This window comes from Pogona vitticeps, chromosome 2 (assembly GCF_051106095.1).
Source record: "Pogona vitticeps strain Pit_001003342236 chromosome 2, PviZW2.1, whole genome shotgun sequence".
Classification (NCBI taxonomy): Eukaryota; Metazoa; Chordata; class Lepidosauria; order Squamata; family Agamidae; genus Pogona; species Pogona vitticeps.
The window spans coordinates 269,394,428-269,398,211 of NC_135784.1; the positions used below are offsets into that span (position 1 = coordinate 269,394,428).

At 38.2% G+C, this 3,784-nt stretch overlaps 1 long non-coding RNA gene across 1 annotated transcript in view; it reads left to right on the forward strand.

The window, feature by feature from the left end:
- Positions 1-3,547, forward strand: part of LOC140704940 (uncharacterized) — a 14,454-nt gene extending 10,907 nt beyond the window's left edge. Inside the window, exon 2 of the long non-coding RNA XR_013542200.1 lies at positions 1-3,547. This exon is cut by the window's left edge and continues 166 nt beyond it. This is a non-coding gene — a long non-coding RNA (uncharacterized LOC140704940).
- The last annotated feature ends 237 nt before the right edge of the window (positions 3,548-3,784 follow it).

Here is a 3,784-nt window from a genome sequence, read left to right on the forward strand (position 1 = left end):
CCTACTGGAATGGCTGGTAGGTGACAGGCTGGGAGCCACAAAGCCCAATGAAGGGCTTGACAGGGGAGTTGAATGTGTCCCTGCTTTCCCTTTGTTTTTCCTCTTCATTCTGGTGGAATGGCTGTAGGAGGACAATTCCATGGCTGGAGCAAAGTACTATGCGACAAAGGGTTGACCAAATTGAGTTGATAGGGAGGGACCAGAGTGCCCTATTTCTGGCAGCTGCGTCTAGTGACAGGTGAGAAAGTTGGTTCTCATTTTAAACTAGATTGCACAGCCATGATATGGTTTGGAGTGCTACTTTTGTTCTGTTTTCCTAGTTGACCATGTTTTCTCTGATCAAAACAATCCATACAGAAATATTTGTATTTTCAAAAATTGTGCATAAAACATATATTAAGAAACATGCAGGCAAAACAATATACATATTAGAAGACATATAATGCATGTGGTGGGGCTGCTAGGGAACATATCAAGCCAATTCTGTTTAAGTTACATTGGCTACCAGTTGCTGCCCGAGCCCAATTCAAAGTGCTTGTTTTGACATATAAAGGCCTAAACAGCTTGGGCCCTGGATATTTAAAGGACTGCCTCCTTCCATATGAACCTGCCCGGTAGTTAAGATCTAGCCAGGGGGCCCTTTTGAAAGAGCCGTCCCTCAAGGAAGTAAGAGGGATGGTTTGTAGACAAAGGGCCTTTTCGGCAGCTGCCCCCAGACTATGGAATGCCCTCCCAACTGAGATTCGTCTGGCGCTGACGCTGATGACATTTCGGCGCCAGGTCAAAACCTTCCTGTTCCAAAAGGCTTTTAATTGAAATAATATCAGCTGTGGGTCTCATGGCAATTTTTAGAGTATATATTTTAAATTGTATTTTAATTATTTTGCCCTTTTATTTTGCCTTTTTATTGTATTTTAAATGTTGTAAGTCGCCCAGAGATCTTCGGGTAGTGTGGGCGGCATATAAGTTAAATAAATAAATAAATAAATGCGTACTAATTTTCACAATCATGAGGGTGCATCCTCTTTATACTTGCATGCTGAGGAGGAAATGCAAAAGAACAACCTCATGATTGAAAGAGTGCTACTGTTAGAGAAAGTGAAGTAAACAGATTTGCCCATGCCTAGCTCTGATATGTCCATGTTTGCAATTGTTTAGTTTTCATTTGGATATATTAACAACATTTCTTAAAGACTTACTGCTTGGATAAGTAATGTGTATAGCCAAAGTGCTGAAATGGTATTAGTTTGCTTTTGGAGCAATAAAAGTTAGAACAGAGATGTCCCAGATCCCTTCTTTAAAATGAAGAATGTAAAAACGTGCAACAAAAATATATAAGTGGCATTGTGAATGTACATTGCATGATGCTGTATATTCTTGGTTCTACTGTAAGGCATGGAATAATGGTCTTTTAAGATGAACAAGTATAAAAACGATCAAAACATTAGAAATATGGATTCATTACAGGATACTAGGAAATCTCCTGATCAAGATGGTGATCAAAAAGGACAATGAATGAAGACCAAAAATAGTAAAATTCATGAAACATAGGAAGCTAGGCGGCTTCTGTGAGGCAATGAGAAAAAAGTGATATGGATTGTTTCAAGATAGAATAAATGGGAACAGAAGTACAGGAAGGAGAAGAACATAGTATTAGCTGAGGAACCTTAGTGGCTGGTTTGAATTGAACACAACGTAACTGTTGAGAACTGCAGCAAAGTCAAAACCGCCATGAAAATGACTGACCTTCATTAGGAGAGGAAGAGGGGAAAAAACTGAATTGTACTCTGTATGTTGACAGCAGTAAGTCCCATTGTGTTCTCTCTGTGGCTTAGTTGCAGGTAAATGTGCATATGATTGACATTTCACACACAAACAAACAAACAAACAAACACACACATACACACACACACACAGGAACACTGCTGGAATTATAGCAGCTTCATATGTTGTTTTTAAGAGGTTTTGGCCGGGAGGGAGCTTTCTGAACTGGGGTGAATGTCAGTCAATCCAGTAGCAGTGACTTGTTCTTTCTCTTACTCAGGTTTTTGAAGAGAGACATTCCATATTTTTCCATGTATAAGTATATTTTTGTCTAAAATCTTTAGACTAAAAATTGAGGGTCGTCTTAGACATGGAAGTAAGCTGGAGAGAGAACAAAATCAAGTAGAGGGGAAAGCAGGGATCAAAGCGATCCTGCAGTGCTTTGATCCCTTTCCCCCTGCACTTGCTAAGCCCCACTTAGATTTCTTAATTTTGGATTAGAAAAGTGGAGGGCGTCTTATACATGGGGGTGTCTTATACATGGAAAAATATTGTACTTGTCCACTTAAGTCTTCTTTTCCCACCCTTTTTAGTCAGACAGTCTGTGTTCAGTTACCCAGTTTGTAGTAAGAATCTAGTTATGTAGTGAGTCAGTATGCGGCTAGTGAATTGTCAAGTAAGCTCTGTTCATTTAACCTGTTAATATTTTTCTACAGAATGTTGCTTGTATTGATCTACAATAAACTGTGAGTGAAATGGAACCTTTTACTCTTTTCTCTTTCTAGTGTCTCTGAGTGAGTTATTGAGACAAACAGTGCCAGTTGAGGAAAACTAACAAGAAAGAGTAGTCTACTGAGGGGAGACTTGAATCTAATTCTGCTCCTTAAGTCTCTGAACTTTTTTTGCTCTATAGCTAGAGCCTTTAAACCAATAATTTACACACTGCCAACACACACACACACACACACACACACACACAGATGGAGGGAGGTAGAATGGATAGCAATGATGAGAGGTGCTATGTTTTTATTTAATCATTTTTATATAAAAAAAAAACCCTATATAGCACTTTAGGTAAAACACACTCTTCAGTTTTTTATCTACATTAAAAACACATACACCAAAACAGAGATAGGGGTTCAAAGAGATATTCAGTGCCATCTTTCAAAATTTTGTATAACCTGGAACTGAGGAAAAATTTGGCTCAAAATCAAAGAAAAATTGTTTCTAGTGAATAGCCATTAGATTGCCTTTATTTATCTCTTTCATGCATAGAGAAATATATTGTGTTAATAAACAAATATGTATCAGCTATGCAGAGAGCAAATACATTTGGGTGATGAATCTATGTATTATTAGCAACAAGGATGAAACATAACCAAAATTCAACAATGAGTGAAGTGAGAGATGAGGATATAGAGTATGTTTTCATTCTTTGACATTTCCTGGCTCAACCTGATTTGCAAATCCATATGGATTTGCAAATCCATAGTAACTCAAGTAAATGTGCAATTTTTATCAATGGGATTGTCAGGAACACATCTCCTTAGAGAGGTCATTCACTAGGGAAAGAAGCCAACTGTAGTTCCCAACATCCACCACCTTTTCATTCTAGACTGGGTGAGATCTAGTAAGTGCGTGACTGGCCAACTATGGGCAAGCTTCTGTCCCTAGATTTCCAGTTACTCACTTATTTGATCTTAAAACTCTTTAGCTGTGTACTTTGATCATTGCACACCAACCTTACTAGGTAGGATACCCAAATAACAGGCACACACAAAAAGCAAGCCAAGCCCTTGTGGTTAAGGCACTTTCTTTAGGTACTCTCACCCTTGACCCCAAGAATCATGCTTGGGTAAAATATAGAATATTTATTTAAAAAGAGTAAAAACTTATAAAACAAAGAAAACACAAAAAGATACAATTGCATTGGTTAAATGCAAAGCATCTAGGTATTAAGTAAGCCTACTTGGGCCCAATTTTGACATTGTCAGTTAGGGGTGTACTCATTTTTGTGGCC